We start from the raw sequence: 21,943 nt of genomic DNA, 5'->3' as shown, positions 1-21,943 counted from the left end.
TGAGGCCCCCATATCCACCGCTGTAGATCAGGGGGTCTCCCAGGATGGAGCCCTGTGCCCCGGAGGTGTTGCAGGCGAGAGGTTTGAAGGGCAGGGCAGGTCCATAGAAGGTGGCTCGTGTCGGCTTCAGACGCAGGGACCGTACAAAAGGGACAGGTGTCCGCAAACGGTGCGTGATAGCGGGCAGGCCAAGCGTGGGTCACTGCTGGGGATAATGCCACCCCAACTCGAAGCCTCCGCAGCAGGACCTCCTCCCAGCGAGCGAGCCCACTGGGGAGGTCGGTTCCACGCGGTGGAAGTAAAGCACGCGTGGCGCGGCGGAGGTTCTCCTTTTCCACCAGCAGTTCTTCTCGGGTGGACACCGGAAGAAGTGGCAGCGGCCTTTGTAGGTCTATACGGCGACAGGCGCGATCCGCCGCTATGTGGGCAGGAAGCATGTCCCGGCGAACCCACAATACACGCACAGGGCATGGGTATGTGTCCAGGATCGCGTGAATACGTGCCGACATGCTGGTGCTACGCGCAACGCGACGTAGATCACGTATCGCCGTCGTTGAGTCCGTGTAAATTTCCAGTTTCACACCGGTAGTTACAGTCGATGAGAGCGCTTGGAGACCATCCCGAATTGCAGTAAGTTCTGCCAACAGGCTTGGGAGAGGTCGGAGGGTCTCGTAGGCGCAGCACTGGTTTAAGGTTGGGTGAGAGGGACAAGCCAAGGCTGTGGTTACGAGGCAGTCATGTGCCCCGGCGTCCACGAAAGCCTGTATGACTCGTGTCCGCGTCGCAGGCGCCCAGTGACGGACATGAAGGAGGGCTGCATCCGGAGGTTGATGAAGGCCAGAGGTTCGGACATGTAGCCTTGCCAGAGGCTTGTTGTCCGTCACCTGATGGTAGAGCCAGGGCGGTCTAGCCGCAGAAAAGGCTGGCATCGTATCAGGAACGTGGCCCATATACGCAGCGAGAGCCGCTGCCTCCGGTACATATCCACGCTTTAGCAGGCGAGCGGAACGACGCTGATGGATGATCTCATCTAGGGTGTTTAGCTGGGCTTCGGCTTGTAGCGGCGGGATTGGTGTTATGCGAGGGAGGCCAGTAATGGTGCGCATGGCGGCCCTGTTGATGGCCTCAAGCCGAGCCCAGTCCGCTTGCGTCATGTGCTGGAACTGGGCCTGATACACAAGCCGTGGCTGTAGTACGGCGCGCACTAGGAGACGGGCAACAGTCCAGCAGGCCCCGCCAGACTTCTGAGCGATGCGGCGAACGAGGTGGAGCATCTGTCCGGCTTTCTGCCGAGCAGATCGGAGCCACTGAGCTGCTGACCCTGATGCCGATATTTCTAGTCCTAGGACCCGAAGACGGTCAACCACGGGTATGTCGTTCCCATTCAGTTGCAGTGAAACGGGAGACACTGCAAGGAGGCGGCGGCCCCAAGCGTTGGCCACGGGAAGTAAAGCAGTTTTCTCTTGCGAGAGAGAGAGGCCCGCATACTCGCACCACCTCTGGCAGTCTGTTAGTGCTTGCTGGAGACACTCAGCTTGTCGTGACAGGTCTGGATGCACTGACCACACCGTAATGTCATCCGCGTACATGAGGAAATATAGATCTCGGATTGAAGCAAGGTGCCAAGCTAGCGGCAACATGACGATGTTGAAAAGAAGCGGAGACAAAACAGACCCTTGTGGTACGCCTCGGACTGGTGTAAAGAGACCGAAACTTGCTCCGTTGATGCGGATGGAAAAAGAACGGTGTTGAAGGAAGTATCGGACGAAATCGCAGACTTTGTCTGGAAGGTGAAGGCCATGTAGAACTTGTAGGATGGCAGCGTGACTAACATTGTCATACGCCTTGCATATGTCCATGGCGAGCACAGATCTCACACGGCGGGATCGGCCTCCAACTAAAACCATAGATGAGAGGTATTCCAACCCATCCTCAGTACCGAGATAGGGCCTGAATCCAATTTGCGCCGGGTGATACCATTGAAAGGTATCAAGCCACCACTGAAGCCGTGTTGCAAGCATTCGCTCTAACAACTTGCACAGCGTCGATGTCAGGGCGATGGGGCGCAAGTTCCGAAGTACATGTGGTGGTTTCCCGGGCTTTGGAATGGGAACAATATCCGCCCGAAGCCAAGAGTCAGGTAGTTGACCGGAGAGCCACACCTGATTAACCGAGTCCAAAAGCGGCACGAGGGCTGGGTCGTCGATGTTCTTGTACACCTCGTAAGTTATGCCGTCGGGACCCGGAGCAGTCCGCTGTTTAGCGTGATCGATCGCTGCCAGGAATTCAGCAACTGTGAATGGTGCCTGCGGATTCCCAAAACGGCTTCATGAGTAGGCCGTAATCCAACACCGTTAGGCAGGGGGAACGGAGACGGCATGGCAACTGGCACAACGTCAAATGCAGGAAACAAGGCCCGAGCAACGTCGGGGGCGAATTGTGCCGGGTCCTTGTTTGACGCAATACAAGCGCTGGCAGCTGCATCTGGAGGCCGACTGCCCGATTCCATTGCGCGAAACGTGCGCCAGACAGACGCCGTTGAGGAAGATGGGCCTAGAGAGGCGCACCACTCAAGCCAGCGCTGCCTCGACAGTCTTTTTTCGTGCCGCCTGGCAGCAGCGGTAAGGCGCTGATACTGAAGCCTGGCTGGTAGGGACGAAGGATCCCGTGCGGAAATTAATTCAGCTTGCTTGCGCTGAGCCCAAAGCTGCAGGAGCCGAAGATCAGGCTTTGGGCGGGACTCCTCCACCCACGTATGTTGAGAGGAGTCCATGAGGACACGCCGAAAAAGAGCGGTGGGATCCGGGATGGGCTCCGAGAAGGATGCATTCAGTGTGGAACGGAAGGTGTCCCAGTTCACCACTGTGCAACGGCGACGAAGGCGACCCGTCGACTCTGGAATAAGGCCCAGGCGAATGGGGTGATGGTCGCTGCCCCAGCAGTCAGCTTCACGTTGCCAGGATACCGTTTGTGCACCCAGCCACCACGACAAGTCAGGTGAATAGGGGGGCATCCGTACGTGGGTGCACCGGCGTGTTGGGCTAGTAATGTCATTCAAAAGTGTAAAGCTGGCATCGGTGAAGTGCTCCAAAACCACTCGACCACGCTCACTTGAAGACGGATATCCCCAGTCGCAGTGCGGAGCATTGAAGTCCCCCGCCACAAGAATGGGACACCCAGGGTTAGCTCGCCGTAGTTGGGTAAGCCAACCTAGCCGCAAGCGGGGAGCACGACCACTATAAGGGCGCACGTAGCACGACACCAGTATTACCGCACAACGCGGGAGCTGCACTTTTACCGCCACCACTTCCTGCCAGTCTGTACACCACGAGTTTAGAGGGATGGGGTTTTGAGGAAACCGAGATAGGACATAAACGGCCGCCTTGCCCGGAGGAGTAGAACTTGAGCTGCACCGCCGATCAGGAATGGACGGCTCAGCATACGCCGTAAATTGAGGCAAGCGGGGGAGGGAGTTCGTCTCCTGAAGCAAGAAAGCCCAGGCATGAAGTTTCCCCAGACGTAGCCTTTCACGGATTTCTCCAATTTTTGTAGAGAGACCCCGACAGTTCCACTGAACGACATATTGATGTGATTCAGGCATGGTAGCGGACTGGTTAGCGAAGTTGGGCGGCGAGCACGGAAACCAGTGTCTGTAGCTGGTGCACCACAAACTGGAGGAGCTCCTTGTGGGTCAGAGTAGAGGGGGCAGGCTGTGAGGGAAGGTCAGTCGTAGACGGGGCGTGCTGATGAGCCTTGGAGAATGCACGAGGTGGACGTGGTGGATCTCCAGCGGATTGATGCAAGTTCGGCCGCCGGCGTGTTAATTGAGACCTTCGCGTGTTGAGTTTCTTCATTTCAACTTGCAGCAAAGCCAGCTGTTGGTCTACGGCCACAAGCTCATCCTCCGCAGGAGACAAGGGCGTCTCAGAAACAGCTTTCAGGCGACGGCGCAAACCACGAACAGCGTCTCGATATGTTGGCTGCGAGGGAGGCTCCGTAGCTTCCTCCTCCTCCACTGCATCCTCATCCTCTTCCGCCAAACAGTCGAAACGGTTGAACGTTGAGGTTGGGTCTGGCTGGGAACGAGCACGCCATGCACGGCGCTTCGCACGCGTGGCCTTGCTCTTGGTGGGGCAGCCTTTATCTGTGATCTCATGGTCGTCAGAGCGACAAAGACCACACTTAAACTTTGGCTGTTGAGGTGGAGTAGTTTCGACCTGATTGGGATCCGGTGTTGGGCACGGGCATGAAGAGCTCATGTGGCCACGGCGAAAGCAACGGTAGCAGTGCACTACCCCTGCCTGGAAGGGACGGGGCCTGAGGACACAACCGTTGAAAAAAAGCCGGTTTGGGGGCTCCAACGGGCCCCTTAGCGTCACGAGGCATGTGCGGCCGGATCCCATATACCGCACGAGAAGCACTTCGTGCGTGTCACATCTGATGTTGTCGCGAAGGTAGTCCGGATCCTCCCCGGGATCGACACCCGTGACAACATAACGGCGGATGTCAGTTCCAGATACCAGGTACGCTTGCACTTTGAGAATGGTGTCAGCAGAAAGAGCTATGTGCGTTAGAGAGCACAACTTAGCCACTGCATTTAGAGATGTCACCCACACTGACACAGTGTTCGTAGCTCGGTGATAAGCGTATCCAGTAAATCCAGTTGTCCCGAAGCAGTCATCAAGCAATTTTTGCAAAGTCTTGGTCGGTAGACTCAGGATGTTGAAATGCTGCCGAGGCTTGATGGCAACTTTGTACCTGGCTTGTGGCAAAGAGCTCCGCAGGGTAGGTGTCGCGGGAGCGGGAGTTGGAGTCGAAGCAGACTTCTGGGTGTTGCCAGCGGCACAAGCCCGCTTTGCAGCAGGCGCAGTCCCTCCCTCCGTAGCACCAGTATGTGGCTCGGCTGCAGATCGCTTCATGGACGGGTCGGCGGTTACCTCCATCAGTGAAGGAAAGTCGTCAGAGGTTCCAGCAGCAACATCAGCGGCCGCAGAAGCTCCTGGCAGCTGTGTTGTTTCGGTCGGTGGTATTTGGTCCAGCCCGTCTGCCATGGCAGGGCCGGGTTTTGGTCGCAAGGAGCTCAGATGCTGCTGGGCTAAGCCTAGCGGCCGAGGGTAGGGATCCGAGCTTGCGGACGACCCCGCGGGGTCATCCTTGAACTTGCCGCTGTGTCGTATCGGTGCCAGGAGTACTGCAACGACGCTAGAAATAGGCAGGAGTGATGCAACAAAGTAATGGAGCCCGTTGAGACGAAAACAACCAGTAGCCGGAGAACGCCAACAAACAGCTCCTCATGGCGTTAATTGACACGACCAGGGCCGAAAGGGTTGACACGACCAGGGCCGAAAGGGTTAATAGCGAGTTTTAGCTGACCGCTTTTCAAGGTCCGCTCCGCTCTGATAGCAAGCGGGAGCGCCATTGCGCATGCGTGACACCTAGGCAGCGAACGGGCTCCGACTGCGCTCAGCTGGCCCCCGGTACAGGAGCGGACCGTCGAAAACGGCCAGCTAAATATCTCTAATGTCAGGGAAGTTGTGTGTGTGGCTTTATTCTATCAATATAGTAAGTCACCATGCATTACTCGTTATTGTTATTCACCAATACAGCTTAGCTGGCCTTTCATCTTGTCAGGAAGGGTTATAAATATTTTGTCCTCTAAACTAAAAAGTCAGCATGACTTCGCATCAACTCCGGCAAATATGGCTACGCAACGCTGGAAGCAGTGCAATCTGCGTATCTATATATACCCCTCGGAGCCCAAAAAACAGGCACGTGTCCCCGCTGCACATGCGCTTATGTGAGAAGAAAGGCCCCTCAGCCCCGTATCTACGCGCTTCCTTAAGATGTATCACTTCCTTTACAGACATACGGAGAGAGGGTTGGCCGACACCATCCGAGCTACTTATTTGTATGCGTGTGGAGCTTCGGCTAGTTCCCTTGTGCGATCAATGTGTTTTAAACGCACTTCAGTGTCGTAAAACCACGGTTCACACCCACATTCAGAACAATACGAGGCCAAGTGAGTGAAAGGCTTTCCTTTCCAAGAAGAGTGATGTTGTTTGAGGCGTACATTAATGCTCCGGCCAGTCTGGCAAACCCGACCACAGGAAAGAATAATTTGGTCAGGACAGAACACAGCATTAGTTTTGCACGGTACACAACGTATTCCGTGCTTGATTGTACAACCACGCGTGGCAACGCGCCCCTTGGCATCAAGCTTGTTACCAACCATCGAGCATAAACTGCTCAGTTTATTCTTGGCAGAAAAAACAACCCTAAGGCAGTATCTGCCAGCGATCTTTTTTGAACGATGCGACAGCGCATGCACATACGGTATCACAGCCACTTTTTTGCTTTTGCTCGATTATACTTGCCCAGGGCGCTCCCTTTTAATTGTTTTGCGAGACGCTGACGGACGGACTGCAACTCAGGTGCAGGATAGCCGGCATTTCTCAGCTCAACAAGCTGCTCACTGAAGCGCCATTGCGCCGAATTGTGACACGTCTTGTTGATGGCCGATTTGAGGCTCGTAAGGGCTATTCCGTTTCTTGCCGTCTGGGAGAGGAAAGGTCTGAAACAAAGAAGGGGCTTGCTTGATCGGGGCGCATATGTTGGAAAAAAAAAACGCAAGTTTAGGTGTGGCGAAATACCGCATCGCCGCTTCTGGTTGACGTAGTGATGCCGAATCGAGCCATAGCCTCATTTATAACGGTTATAAAGGAGGCTATGATCGAGCGTACCTAAAGGAGCGTCTGGGGAAGGATGCGCTGTCACTCTAACTTAACTCTTCTGCGCAACACGTTCGGATAATACTCAGGGTCTAACCTCAGGCGGACACTGTGGGCAAAAAACTACGCAACGAGTACCACATAGATAAAAATAGCGAAGGTTTGAATTCACGGATTTAGTGCAAATGTTCATGTTCATATTAGGCGATAACACTTACAGTCGCGGCAGGTAATTAACAGTGGATCCGCAAGGGTTTTCGTTCTAGTAACGCCCCATGCACATTATGCCCAGGGGCAGCACAGGGGGCGTTACTAGAGCGAAAGTATTCGTGGATCCACCTTACACTGGCGGCCGAGCGTGCGTTGTAAGAAGAGGGCCCGTGATCAGGCCTATTGTGCTGCTCGAATACCTTGCCGTTTTAAACAAGTTGACTTTTTTTTTTTGCGTGTCTGGAACTCGAAGTATGGCGTGGATTCGTTATTCTGAATGTGAAGAGTGCTCGGAGGACCTGTTGAGTGTTGCCTCGTCACTGACCCAATTTCCCAAAGAAATCCTGGCGATTATGGTAAGTTTGCCACAACACCTCTTGAGTGCCCTCACCTACGCGCTACCGTTGTTCCTGGCTTATAATGAGGAGACCCAGGGTTATTTTTTTCTGAGGAGGCGGGTTGCCAGTCACGAGCGGGGTTTGCAGGTAACGTACTACCTTTTTTTCTGGGCCAGTTTGCCTTCAAGAACAATGATGCACGACTTGGGTAGGTGACGCTGTGAGGTTCGTGGTCGGTTCTTCCTCTAAAATTGCTGAATCACCGAAGAAACTTCAGCGATGGAGCGTTGTATTGCGAGGCCGCAAGTGGTTGTCGCGAGGCCCACGTTGTTTGAAACTCCTGAGGAATAAAGCACTCGGGATGTATAACAGTTTCTGTACAGTGAAGAGTCGACACGTCCAAGTGATCCCTTTTTTAAACAGCAGAGCTGTTTAGGCCGACACAAATCCGTCCGGAGGAGACGGAAAATCCCGAGCGGACGTGGGGCGCGTGCCTCGCGGCGACTTCCTGGCGTCGTCCAGTCTTGGTTGGTTGGTTGGCACCAAAAAAAAAAATGGCTCGTACCCACTCAGGGGGGTTGGCCAGGAAATGGGCGCTAACTGAGAGAAGAGGACAAACTGGAATTTGTATTAAAAGAAGAAAAGTGAATAAATACAGGAAAAAGGTGGGTATAAATGGGAATAAAAAGATAATAAGTAAACTGCCAGAAAATGAGGTGCGGTAGCAGCTAGAGCTCACCAACTACAAAATCAACACAAATGAATAAGGAAAGGATAGGCCGAAGGACAATCGTGGAAAGTACGTAAGAAAATTAAAGAAAGAAGATTCGGCAGTGAAGGAGAGGCAGTGAACGGGAAGGCAGAGTAGGGAACGGTAGGCAGGACCATGGAGCCACCGATGGTAATTCAACCTAGTTTCCTGGATATAGATCGGACCCGCTTGGTGTCTACTAAGCCTTGAGGCTATTAAATAAACGAACAAACAACAACAACAAGGCAGAGGATACAGGCGCAGACATGTTTTTAAGAGCAGCCCGCCATCTTGAATTAGCGGCTAACAAGGTAGACGGCGCGATTCAAAGATGAATGAATGTACAGCGCGGCAAAGATCCCCGCGGCAAAAACCCAGTACTATCGCCCCGAATGATAATATTAGAGGAACCGTGATTGGGTGGGCCACTTGATTATAAGGGTTTTCAAGATATCTTTTTCGTATGGAGGCGAACCGTCGGCAGAAGAGGAGAAAATGTTCTATAGTCTCTAATTCATTGCAAAATACACAAAGGGGTGAAGGGGCCAGATCAAAGTGGTGCAAATAATTTAAATTTGGTACGCCACAGCGAAAGTTAGTTAGGCTAACTTCGCGTTCGCGTGATTGGCTAATCCGGCACTTCCAGGAGAACCGGAGGTGCTCGAACTCTGAACCTACGCACGCAGTTTCAGCCATGCTTTTTAGGAGGCCTAATCTGCGAAAACGTGCCGAGGTGAGGAACTGTATGTGCGGCAAGATTTCCACCACTGGGCCGTCCAGTGCAAGTCCCGCCAACGTATCTGCCGATTCGTTAATCCAGATGCCAGCGTGTCCAGGCACCCACACCAAACGCAGCTCTCGTAATGATGTAGGCAATAAATAATTAAGGGCTCTATGTAGAGGAGAGCTATTTGGGGACGAAAGAGCTGTGCAAACTGAGAGAGAGTCAGTGATTACTATTACATGTTGTTTAGTAGAATCTAACTTTCGAAGGGCTAAGATAATTGCCAAGTATTCTGCATGAAAAGAGCTAGTGAAATCAGGTAGTCGGAGGGAAAAGGACCAATCTAAACAGGGAGAAACAATACCTACGCCTGCCTTCTCATTACGGACGGAGGCATCAGTGCCGATAATGACGTGACCAGGAAAACCTGTAAGGTGATCCTGCAAAATTCCGGATAGGCCTCCTGCGCTGGAGTTTTGGCGACATGCAGCGCCCCTAGCGGCCGACGCCTCTGGGTAGTACAAAAGCAGACGACCCTCGCCGCCCTCCATGTCTTTTCAATTACAAGCCAGAGTGAAAGTTGGTTGTGGCGCTTTTTGGCGTGTTTAAATGACTGCATACTGTATGAAATAGCCCTTAAAGTAGCTGCAGAGGCCAAACAAAATAATATCCGCTAAAAGAAGCCGATTTGTCGGCTTTCTTTTGAGCGAGCTGTCGCGGTGGTCGCGGCGTGGGACAGTATCGCCAGGTCGGGTGGTTTAACTGTTTGACGACAGTTAGTTTTTTTTTTTTCTTCTTGCGTGCGGTCGACAAAGGAAAGTTCACGAGTAGCATAAACCCGGAACGCTGCTCATCTTACATCCTGAGGTAACTGCAAAAGGTTGCTTCATCGGGAGCATGCAAGCGAACGCAGGAATTGCGCAGCCGACTGAGCTGACACTGCTGGCCTGGCACCGCCTTTGAAACGAGTGGAAATTTTGTTTCGTATTTTCGCAAACTAAATGATTCTTGCGTAACGTTTTACGCCGCACGATTTACGAATTTTCGCAAACTAAATGATTCTTGCGTAACGTTTTACGCCGCACGATTTACGAACGGCAGGGTATACATGTATACTAGCGAGTAGGTGGGGCAATAGCGCCAATTAAATAAACAAATTAAGCGCTATTAAAAGACGCAAAACACGCACCAAATCACACGCCCGCTGCCTGCAGAGATGTGTACTTCTATAACATCACATAACACAGCCGCATACACGGCGCGGGGCCCCGAATATTTATATACGCGTCACTGACTGTGTTGGTTTTCTAGTGCAGGGGTCGTCGAATCTGAACGCCGACACGACAGTTTTGACTTCAAATGGAGTTAGACAGCGAGACAAGAACAGAGAATTGGCGTCCTCCAGTTGAATTGCCCCCCCCCCCCTCCTCCTCCCCCCCCCCCCCCATCTTCGCACTTCACCAGATTATTGTCAAATATTATTAGAAATTCGCTGAATTTTTCTCTTTGCATTCAAAGCCCCCCCTCCTCCTCCTCCTCCTCCTCCTCCTCCTCCTCCCACCCCCCACCCCCATTTGCCGTCCAGCCCTCCGCCGTGTCGGCTGCATGGAACTCGGCCGTTGCTGACCCTCATTCTAGGCTATTAAGTGCGAACTGGGAATGTATGCTGCAAAGAGCATAATTAATAAAGTGAGAGCAAACAAGGACAGCGAGTGGCCTCTTAGTTCGCCCGACCACTATGTTTTACGGCCACTAATTTCGGAATCGCAAAACAGATTACGCTTCTGACGGTCGCGGCATTTTGTCACTGAGACACGCAACAAAACGGCAAGCTAACGCTGCACCATGTATTCGTAACGGCGACGCAAACGAGCACTGCTTAATGAAAGTGCACGCATAGTGTGCAGGTACGCAAAAGAGCGGCGCACCGCAGCAGGCGAGCCGGCGGTCCGCCGGACTCGCTGGCTTTTTAAAGCGCGATCATCGCCGATTGCATCACTCTTCGTTTTTGATCGGCTGTTTTTGAGAAGTCTTTGTCACCTAGAGTATTAGTTTAAACTAGAAATTTTACTTAAAATTTCACTTCGTACGACCATCGATCGGTGAACCTGCGAGTAGCAGACGCCGTCACGGTCCCGGCACTTTCGTCGGCGCTGTAACCGTGTTTAGCGCTGCGAAGCTTTCCCCCCCCAATGCCAAGTTGATCGCTGAAATAGATCGGACGCGTCGGGGATGAGCTGGTGACCACGTCGCAAATTAATCCAGAGCGTCGAGCTCATTTTGCTTCTGTCAACACGGGATCCTATGGGACCCGCGCAGCTTTGTACTACCCGGGTACACGAGGGTAGTACAAAGCTGCGCGGGTCCCATGAACGATGAACCCAGAAGAGCAGCGAGAGCCAGGGCGCTGCTCAAACTGCACGGAAGCGAGGACGGGACGGTCTTCGTGGACACCGCCAGGACCCCGGGGGAGAAGGCGTTCGTCGCAGTGGTGGTTTCGGCGACAAGAAAGACGGTGATCAACGCGTGCAGTGTCCGCGCCGTTGGTGCGGGCCAGGGCGAAGAGGTCGCGATAGCTCTGGCCCTGAAAACCGGGGGAGTCAGGACGATACTGAGTGACAGTAAGAACGCGATACGAAATTTCGGGCGCGGAGCCGTGTGCGGGGCGGCTGCGAGTTTATTAAGGGACTCAGTGCCAGCATCATCTGTGACACTGAAATGGTTCCCAGCCCATGCGGGATGGGACGTGTACGAACATACAGTGAACTGCAACGAGGTGGCAAACGCCGCGGCCCGTGATCTCGCAAAGTGCCGGGAAGTGGCGAACTATGCCGCCGGTGTTGCAAGGGAGACGACTACGAGCCTGGAAGACGAAAACCAGCAACTCACCAGCTACAAGGAAATCCTCGAATGGTATCGCGAACGCCGCCGGGTATTCCCCCCACCACACCGAGATCTCACTCGGCGGGAGGGGGTACTACTCAGGCAGCTACAAACTGAAAACGTTCTCACCCCCGCGTTGGCAAAACACATGTGTCCGGAACTCTATGAAAACGACACGTGTAGCCTGTGCAACCTGGACAGGGCCACGCTGGCCCATGTGCTGTGGGGGTGTGGCAAAAGGGGGGCGACGGACAGCGTGCTGCCGCCGCCTGTGAGACACTGTGTGGGGTCGGGGCATCCCGAAGAACAATTACGGGCCGTCCGGCAGCTCGAGGCTGCGCTGGCCCTCCAAAAGCGAAAGGGGGACACTCCGAGTAGCAATAGGAGGCCGGCAACCTAGCCCCGAGGTCTAGGCCCGGGTGCCACCGAGGTAAAGGTGGTTGCTAGATAGGGTGAACCCCGCGCCCTGCGCGGCCGATGGGAATCCCGCATGCTGGAACGAAATAAAGGTTATTCTCTCTCTCTCTTGTACTACCCGGAAGTACTGCCCGGAAGCCGCTTGCGCAGCGCCCCGTGGGCAGCGCAGGAGGCCTATAAGAGTTTCGACGGGAGTTGCATTCCTGGGGAAAATTTAATCGAAAGCTACATCTAAGGATAAGACATGACGATTAGGTACGGTAACAGATAATAGGGCCACGCGTAACGGGTCTGCCAATATCACTTGTGTGCGTTTGAACCTGGGCCATGGGCTGCTCAAAAACAACGACGGCCATGTTACAAAGGCAGTCTGCGGTCTGGATATGGGCGACGCCAGGCTTGCGCATGAGCTTGCACCACATGAGGAGCTGCCGCCTTCGTCGTCATCGTCGTGTAGCGACCGGCGCGCCACGGGTTCGCCGCGCCGAAGACGATGACGACAAATCAGTCAAGCCATCCCTTTAGAAGCGCCATTTTTACAGATGCATCTCAAAATGGCGAGAAAGCTATAATTGGTATTTTTTCGCAATCTCTAGGTTGGATATAGTTCATTTTAAGCGCACAAAAAACACGGATACAGATGACAATCATCCTGCTCAGTGGCGACGCAGCGTAAAAAGGCGCCTCAAAATAAATGACCGACGTCGCTTCTTCATCAAGCATTTCCCACAAATGTAGTCCAACTAGCCCGAACGCAAGCCCTTCTCTAGGTTGGAGTTATTCGCTACGAATACCGGACTACACTCATTTTTACGGCAGAATTTTTAGCTATGTAAAGTGCCGCAACGTGTATCAGAAATCATCATACTATCCGATTCGATGTCAGTTATATCGGCATTAACTTCCTCTTCCGACTCTGCATTGTACCGCACATTACTGTTTTTTTGTGCCAAGGCACGTGAAGGAGGTACGTTTGGCATGGGTCCCTGGCCATACGGACATCAGGGGCAGCGAGTTAGCAGACCATTTAGCTAGTCTCTCTGTCACAGCTCCCGTTCAGTTTGGTATACCTAATCTGGCTCTTTTTGCATCTTCACGATTAAGAAGCTGTTGGCATCTATACGGTACTTGTTGAAATTCACTCCGATCATTTGAAGAGTATCAACATTTAATGTTCGGGTGGAATGTTCGTTTTCGTGGTTCACGGCAATGCGAAGTGACCTTCACCAACCTGCGCTGCAGGATTCCCAGGATAAATTGATATCTGTTTAGAACAGGGTTTTCCCGCACGGAACTACCGTATTTGTGCGGTGCCAGGTTCCGGAAACAATCGAACATCTTTTTCTCGGCAGCTAGACAACTGCTTTTGAAGGACCCAATTAAGCGTTTGGGGTTGACCCTAGCGGTTCTACTTATATTATTATTGGGGCAACAAATTTGTGTTATGCACAAGTGTATTCAATCTCTATTGTAGGGTTTAACGCGCCGACGCAACGCAGGCGATGAGGCGCCGTAGTGGAGGGCTCCGGATTAATTTCGACCACCTGGGGATATTTAACGTGCGCCGAAATGTACACACGGGCGCTTTTGCTTTTCGCCTCCACCAGAAAAGCGGCCGCCGCGGCGTGTATTCAAGCTTAACTTTGTGCTTCATGTCGCTTGAATTGCTGAAGGATACGTAATTAATGGGTAATTGGGGTTTCAATCATAGCGAACTTTCATTTCACGGCCTCTTTCTTTAAGGAAATAAATTAGTATTTTGAAGTCCTCGTGAATTACAATAAGTGGTTTAGCCTTTACCAATCCCCCTTGTGGGTATGTGCCAAAAACATTGAGGGCATCATCATCATCATCATCATCATCATGAGATGGACACCGGACCAGCAGACGAAGAAGTGGAGGTCTATTGAGGCGAGGATGCGCTTGCCCTACGCGGCTGTGCCGTCGAAAGACGATGTCGAAAGGGACGATGACGATTTCTACTGAAAAAGAGAGAGAACGAAAGTGCGCGCGCGAGAGAGAGAGAGGCACTTTATTGCGGCAGGAAGACTCTACTTCAAGTGGGGGAGTGAAAGTAGAACGTGGGGTGTTTGTGGCTTAGGGACATTTTGAAGGCGGGCAGTTCAAACAGAAACAGGTGGGCTCCTTGGGAAGGCGTGAGAGTCCGGGTGGGGTGAGGAGAGCAGGCTTACGGCTCTAAACTGCTCGCGCTAGACCGCTTTTTAGAGAAAAAACTTTGGTTGATTCCTCTGTAATAGGAATCGGTAAAACACGAAAGTGAAACGTGCAGCGAATTCTGCAGCTGAGCATGATTTGCGGGTCAGCGGCTGTCTCGTGGGTGTGCTTGGTGAGCGACGTCCCGCTTGCGGGTCGCTTCGGCAAAGGTGTACTGGCGTCATTTCCATGACGAATGGGACGTCAGTGAAATCTTGGTGTATCCCGGCATGAAACAATTTTGTGTTTAAAATATAAAACACGGAAACAAACAACCCTAAGTATAACGTACTCTTTAGTACTAAAGGTTGCTTCCCCGCGAGCGCGAATATTGCGCAGAACACGCCAGAAAAGTCGTGACCTTGAACTGTATGCGTTTGCAGTTTAGTAATAATTAACATTGTCTCCGTTGATTATAATCGATAACTCGGTGAGTTGTCGTAGTAGACTCTTTGAGCAGGGATCGAAATTCTCGATAAGTAACATAGAACATCATGTTCTTTGTTTAAAAAGAAAAACACGACTCGGAACAATACACGCATACGGTTCGACACTCAGCACTCTTGACTGCTAGTTTCCTTCAGCTTTCTGACTTCACCTCAGCGTTGGCGCAGGACGCCTTGCTGGGCTTCGACGCAGCGTTGGTCTCGGTTCAGCGTTCAGCCCATGCGGCGTCTCGGCTTCAACAATTAAATGAAACTCCGGGACAACCAATACGCTTAGTGGAATAAATTCAACGCATTGGAATTTAGCTCCTTTAAAAAAAAATGGCCGCGTATCTGCTCCTTTCGTTGCAAATGTAGGCAAAAGGCGATAGTCTTTGTCTACATTTGCCAAGTAAATCCCTCCCTTCGCTTTCCCGCTCACATCTCATGCTGTTCCTCTTCCGTCCCGCTCATTCCAAGGTAAACACGCTAAAGGTTTGTTCAAGTAAATTTAAATTTACCGCGTTCCACTGGTCCAGGCTGGGTGCCTCGATGCCAGCGCTGCCGTACGGCAGTGACGCGCGTCAATCGAGGCGCCCTACTTCAACGTTTATAGAACCACGTTTCCCTACTCCATGCGCGTTCCAAGCATAACCAATCTAGTGGAACCTTTCGTAACTGTTGCCGCTTTATTTCTTAAAATACCACCAGAAGCTATAGTGGCACGGGCGACAGCAGGCGAGAGAGAGAGAGAGAGAAAACGTTTATTGAAAAGCAGGGACGGGGTAGGGGAGAAAAAGAGTTAGGAGCTGTGGGCGGCCATCCTATTCCGGTAGGACGCGTGCCGCGGCTGCCATCCTCGCCCGAGAGATCAGGGCCTCCTGGTCTTCGACGGAGTGATTTTTTTTACTGCAGTGTATGTAGTATTTCATTTCGCAAAAATAAAGAATCTATGAATGTTTTTTATAAAGGAACGCTGCAAATATCGCTCATGTATTGTTTTTCTGTTTTTCTTATATTTGCGCCATGTCTTGTTCTTCTTCAACAATGTTGACAAGTATGAACATTAAAACCGGGCGTGGACGTTTAGATTTGGCGGTAAGTATATAAGACTATTGTGCGGATTTTGTTTCACTTTGGCTGGCTGGCTGAATCGAGTCACAGACAGACAGACAGACAGACATACCAAAATTTCTGGGTTTAAGTAGCCCGAGAAAGACTGTCGTCTTTAAAAGATTCGCGTCATTTCAATTCATTTGTTTCATTCTTAAAAGACAGAATACATCACACAAGGGGGTACACAAGGTAGGGTACAATGTTCAGTATAAAAAAGGAGAAACGAGTACTTATTTGAAGCAGGAACCAGAAATCCCACGAAAGTAAAACAAACCCGGAGCTATCCAGAACAAAGTAAACGAAGGATGTCTGAAGTATGGCAAACAATTTCAATGTAAAAGTAAGGACAAAACTAAATTTATTAACCATAAGCATGGAGTAACTGCGTTATCAGGCGAATGTATTGGAAAAATATTCATCCAGCTTTGCGCGGAACGTCTCATGCTTTTGGCATGATACGGAGTCGTCCGGTAGGTTATTCCACATACTTATTGCATCCGAAAAAACTGGGGCGGCAAATGCTGGTGATTCTTATTTAAAAAAAAAACGCTCACGTGTAGGTCAGCACCCACTCATTTCTCAAATACCAATTTTTGTTTCTTCGATTCAAAGACAAACTTATTCAGAGTTGTCAAGTTCAGTGAGACAGCAGCCTACCCGTCTCTGAAGACCAATCGTGTGTCCTATGCAGAGTTCACAAGGAAAGGAGAGAGAACCGTGGTGATAATTGCGCATGCGTACACAGTCCGAGGAGAATGAAACTTAGCAATAGTTTAAAACTTCCAACAACAATAATGCTAGCATAAAATTGAGAAAATGGAAGTAGAAATCGGGTCGTAAAGGTTGAAGTGAACGAAGATGCACACGATAATTGCAGAAAGAGAATTTCCTAACCGTTCGCTCGTTTTCAAATACCTGTTGTTCTTTTTTTTTTTTTTTCTACGTTTCGCTTTCAAGTAGTCTTGTTGTGCGCTATTCTCATCTGTCTATGCACCGGATCGGCGATCCAAAGGCCGGCGGAAATAAGACGCCCTCGAGGATTTTCGGGGCGCAGAGGTGGACGGGCCGATGAGTGCATCCGCAGCGACCGAGCACTTGAGCCGCGAGAACCAATTAACGAAATGGGCCCGAGAGCCGCCAAGAACAAGCTTTGATTTCATTTGGAATGCAAAGTGAGCAGCTCCTCGTCTCTTTTTCACTCCTGCCGTGTGCCGTGTATGCGTGCCCTTGTCTGTTCGACCCGTTGACATTTGGGCGGTAAAACTGCTTCCCTGAACTGCAATTTAATTAGTGCCGATGCAACATGCCTTTTTACAAAGGCGCGATCCTAAAAGGAAAAAAAAAATATCGTGTAGAGATATAAGCAATCTGCGCAGCTATGCCAGACGCACGCGCTAGCGGAATTAAAGGCATAAAACGAAACAGTGCGGTCATATCATCCCCGTGCACACGGAAGCGTAGAGCAGTTTCAAACACTCAGCGACGGCGGTTCACTGGCAACCTACCTGGATAGCGTTGCGAACCGCTTCCTGGACACACTGTGTGGTACATATGTGACTGAAACTGCAGTCTTATTAAAGTGCGGGCAACACAACTTCGAAAGCTTGACCATAATATTTCCGTGTGTCAAGAAGTACCATTACTGGACATTAATTACTGAGCCAAAGCTTTGTAAGATGCCTTTCCGTCCCTTGTGTTGGTCCAGGAGTCGGTATCACCCCTCACGCCATTGACCAAATGGCAGTATAAAACGCCACTAGCCAGAAATATTGAGCAATATAAGGTCACGAAAAATACTGGTATACAACTTATGCGTACTTTCTGTGATAAAACATAGTACAAAAACTTGGGGGTCTAACTAAGCATCTTTAGAGAAAAAGGTCAGCCGAATGAGCCATGTAAAGAAGAATGATGGGAGTAATTCGCAAACTAGCTTCGTGGGTTAGAGCACAGTCCCGAAGACATCCTGGCTCAAAAAAGTGGGGTTTGGGCAGGGGTGCTTCCGTTGCATAGCAGAGAATGTGAAGACGCGGAGAGCGAGACGAAAGTTGCCCCTTGAAGAAATCTACGCAAATACACGATTTTTTTATTGCTGGTACGTCTACTGCTCGTACGTGTACTGGTACGTGTACACCAGGCATGCGTATTGTAAAGGCGTAGAAGAAAATAAACCTTGCGGCACTACATAATGGTTTTGAGGATGCGCTGAGCTATTTTTGGGCTGAAGAAACTAGGGAAAAGAAGTACGCAGTGTGCACGTGCGACTGGTGAGTTACAGACGCAGTGGCCTAATATGTTTGCGAGACAAATCCCACCGCGTCCGTAGTGATTTCTGGCGTTACGTCCTATAGACGGAGCTGAAAGTACAATCTTCCGACACACATTGAATAAGGAGGTTCACTGTATATATGCTATGTATCGCAGGGAAATGTCACGCAGAAAGCAAAAAAGAGTGAGAATACATTGTTCTGATAAACCACAGCGCCAAAAAAAGCGGAAACAAAAACTCCAGTAAGGTATATGACATACTTCCAGACAAACATGAAATCGCTCAAGTACCAGACAGCATAAAATGAAGGTATATACTCTGCCTAAATAAACATTTCGGATAAATTTCTCAACTTCTAAACACACAAATGATTGATGTGATTCATGTGAATGATAAAAAAGAAGGCATAAACCAACGCACCCGACACAAGAAAGTCGATCTACAGATATTCGTTTTTCCCTTATAGACGGATTACAAAAATAACAGCAGTCAGTCTACAGCCATTCGTTTTTCCCTTATAGACGGATTACAAAAATAACAACAGTCAGTCTACAGCCATTCGTTTTTTTCGTTATAGACGGATTACAGATATAGCTGAAATCAGCGGTGCCCGCCGTGAGCAAACCGCTCAATTACACTTTTTACGTTGACGAAAAGGTCCTGGCGCGTATACAGTAAAGCAAGTCCTAACAATCTGCCTTCGCAGAGGGTGGACCTGATCCACGTCTTCAGCCTGCCAAGAGCTGAAAAGCACCTTTCTGCGGTTGCAACGCTGATCGGCAGCGTCACCAGGACCTGTAAGAGTGAGTGAACGGTCGGAAAAATCTCCTTGTCGCAAGCGCCGAAGGCCTCAACGGCTGTCGACGGAACGCGCGCACCACATTCCTTTTCTAGGCATCACTTCGCAAACCACAAGTCGTACTCAACACGGAACGCCTGATCAGGATAAGTCGGTGGCATGCGAGTAAATGCGCCGTAAGTTCATTGCAAGGCTGCTGCAAATCAGGCTAGCTTCGGAAGTGTGACTAGCATGCACTAAATTAGAAGGCGACAAAGAAAAGAGCTGGAATATATCCAGCGTCTAAGATGGAAATCTCTGGATGGTGTCCACGACCACACTCTCCAACTGAGGCACGTAGACAGTTTGTCTGACGTAAGTGGCAACGTCACTCGTGGACATATTTTGGGAGCAAATCTGTCTTTATGTCCGCGCTTCAGGAAAAGATCTGTCCCCATCTCCCCAGCAGTGGCCTTGTGAAAAATGGCATAAAATCCGCTATCGCTCAAACGTCGCTTTTCCCGCAGTACTCTCAATGTGTCCTGTACAGCGTCTTGAGCCGTCTTAACGTCTGTCGATGACTTTTAAAAAACTTTGCTGAGCGGATATGTGTCTGTCAAAAGATGATTTTGGAACACCAAAGCAAAAACGAAGTGGCTATCATATATCGCAGCGAGAAGTTTCGCTGCTGTGGAGGCACTCTGGCGTTCTACGTTTCGGGAATCTTCGGGAGAGAGCTGCGGGACTGCCGAACACTTTCATGACGTTCGACCCATCGGGTTTCGCAGGATCCTGTGAGTTGCCCTCCAAAAATCTATTTCAGAACTTCATTTCCGTTAAACGAAACTCTGAAGAATGCAGTTACTTCTTTTTTTATCACACCAACAGCAATCCGGATACCTTGCACTTCAGTTGCAAGGTATCCGGATCTAGAAGTTGATAAGTTAAGCTCGTGATTGTAGCATGGGCATCTTAGAGCATGCGGCGCATTTCCTTGAAGCTCTGCTATCGCTCCCTCTGTTTCAGACACCATGGTGCTGCAATCATCTGTCCAAACTCCGACACAGTTCTTTAAATTCAGTACATGTCTTTGTAGGATGGCGAGGACAGTGCGTCCTATATCTTTACCTGTAATGATTGGCTCGTGGACACTTTGATTCATTGTCTCAGAGTGCTGGGCAGATGGCTTTCTCAAAAAGATAAATTCAAGGAAGTCCTCGCGGAGTATTCGCCGTTATGCACGTAGCGCAACACCAGCACTATAGTTAGGATTCGTGGGCGATATCCGTAGTCCGCAGTCCGTAGTCCGTACCTGATATCCGCAGCATCAAACATGGTGCTGCATAAAACCGCAGCTTTAGCTCTTTCTGTGATGATAGAGCTGATTTCAGCACCGCAACAGGATATAAGTTCCAGATGGGTTTGCTGAAGGGCCAGTTGGTAAATTGTACTACGACGAAAAACAGCTCAAAAGACTGGACAAAATAAGGAACCACAAAACACAAGCGCTCAGCTGTGCGTCATCACTTGTGTTTTGTAGTTGCTTACTTTGCCCAGTCTTTTGCGCTGTTTTTCTTCGTGGTGATACAGATACATTCTGAATTGTCTCGGTGATGTACGTTTCCCGGCGTGACGAACGAATAAGGTGTTCAGCGATCTCCTTGTCTCCGCTTTCAAGCCGCAAACGAAAAGTTCCTTGAAAGTTCCCTGAAAGAAAAGTTCATTTAACCATCTTTCAAGAGTGCCGCATTATCTCTATGTCCCCGCAAAGAAATATTTTGTCGTCCAAGAAAAATGATAGTATTGATGATTGGCACCAGCTTTGGGCGATTTTTTTTAACCTGAGACAGTCGATGGGCGTTGAGCTGATTTTCTACACTTCTCTTGGCGCGCTAATGTACTGGAGAAACTCTTTCTGAGAACGCACAGTAGCCAAGTGATAGCGTTTCTTTTTTTTTTTTTTTTTTGCGAGTATTCAGGCTACCGTCCTTCCCCAGCAATTTCTTGAACTCCGTTAGTGGCTTCGAAACCAGCTGCTGAATAGGCACCGTTTTGTGCTTGACGCCAACGTGCGAAGTCGACATGCGCCTATTATGAGCCCGAAGCCATGCAGAGAACATTACGTTGTTGGCGGATGAAACGGGTGGGTGGATATGGGTATGAAAGGGGAAAGTAGGGGGAAAGAACAAGTGTCTTAGGGAACTGGGGGGGGGGGGGGGGGGCCTTCAGGGCTCCCCTCTGGATCCGCCATTGGGTTTGGGAAGGTCAAATAATGTGGACGAAAGACAGAGGGTGTAACATCCGTTTAACGGACTGACTACACCGAGGGATAGGAAACGAAATAGGGAAGCACAAACAGCTCGATGGAGGGGTGAGCACAGAAAATTCGGGGGCTAGTAATCGACGCGGGAAAATTGCCATAGGCTAGATGTCTCTGTGGACACAAATAGGCTGTTGTTGATGTTGATGATGATAATAAGCAAGAAATTTTTCCTCCAATGATGCACACCTGCCCTCATTCCCTGTTACTTTCTCAGTTCCCAGGAACCTTTCTGGCCGGTTGGAGAAAGTTTGCCCTCCTTGACCCCGGCAGCTTCAGTCCCCTGGACTGGTGGACTGGGGGCCCGCACTGGCAGGGACGTCGCGTGTCCCAGTCCGTTTCAGGTGGTTGAGGTGGACACTGCTGCAACGTGTTGCGCAAAGACGAAGACAGTTGACTCGGTAGGTCGAAACGTAGTCACAATAACGAAAATACAAGTAAAGCAATTGAGTTGAAATGGAAATTAAGTAAATTTGGTTCCGCATTGTAAATCGAACGCAGGCCCTCCGGAATGAGAAGCGAACATGCAACTCGAACGCCAGACCGCTCTAAGACTTTAACTGACTAAAGGTAGACACGGTGAATGCTCTGTGACTTTCGACATTGAAGAGTATGTTGGTGACGCGTACTGAAGGCTACATATCAGTAATCCTAGCATGCTAATTAATGAAGTAGCAATTAAGCGAGCAGCCAAGTATACGTCCCCACTAAACGTCATCATTGTTTGGACCTATCCACTACCACACGCAGGCCTAGTGTCTTCGTTTGGT

The 21,943-nt window shown here is 50.4% G+C and overlaps 1 long non-coding RNA gene across 1 annotated transcript; it reads left to right on the top strand.

Annotated features, from left to right (window-relative positions):
* Positions 1-7,120: 7,120 nt before the first annotated feature.
* Positions 7,121-21,564, top strand: LOC144145226 (uncharacterized). Its single transcript, XR_013317453.1, has 3 exons — positions 7,121-7,294; positions 19,527-19,647; positions 21,391-21,564. It is a non-coding gene; the product is annotated as an uncharacterized LOC144145226 (long non-coding RNA).
* Positions 21,565-21,943: the final 379 nt, after the last annotated feature.

This window comes from Haemaphysalis longicornis, unplaced genomic scaffold, assembly GCF_048455015.1.
Source record: "Haemaphysalis longicornis isolate Haplotype H1 unplaced genomic scaffold, Haemaphysalis longicornis Haplotype H1 scaffold_7, whole genome shotgun sequence".
Taxonomy (NCBI): Eukaryota; Metazoa; Arthropoda; class Arachnida; order Ixodida; family Ixodidae; genus Haemaphysalis; species Haemaphysalis longicornis.
Note: the sequence above shows the minus strand (reverse complement) of the source record. Positions and strands in the feature narration are given on the sequence as shown.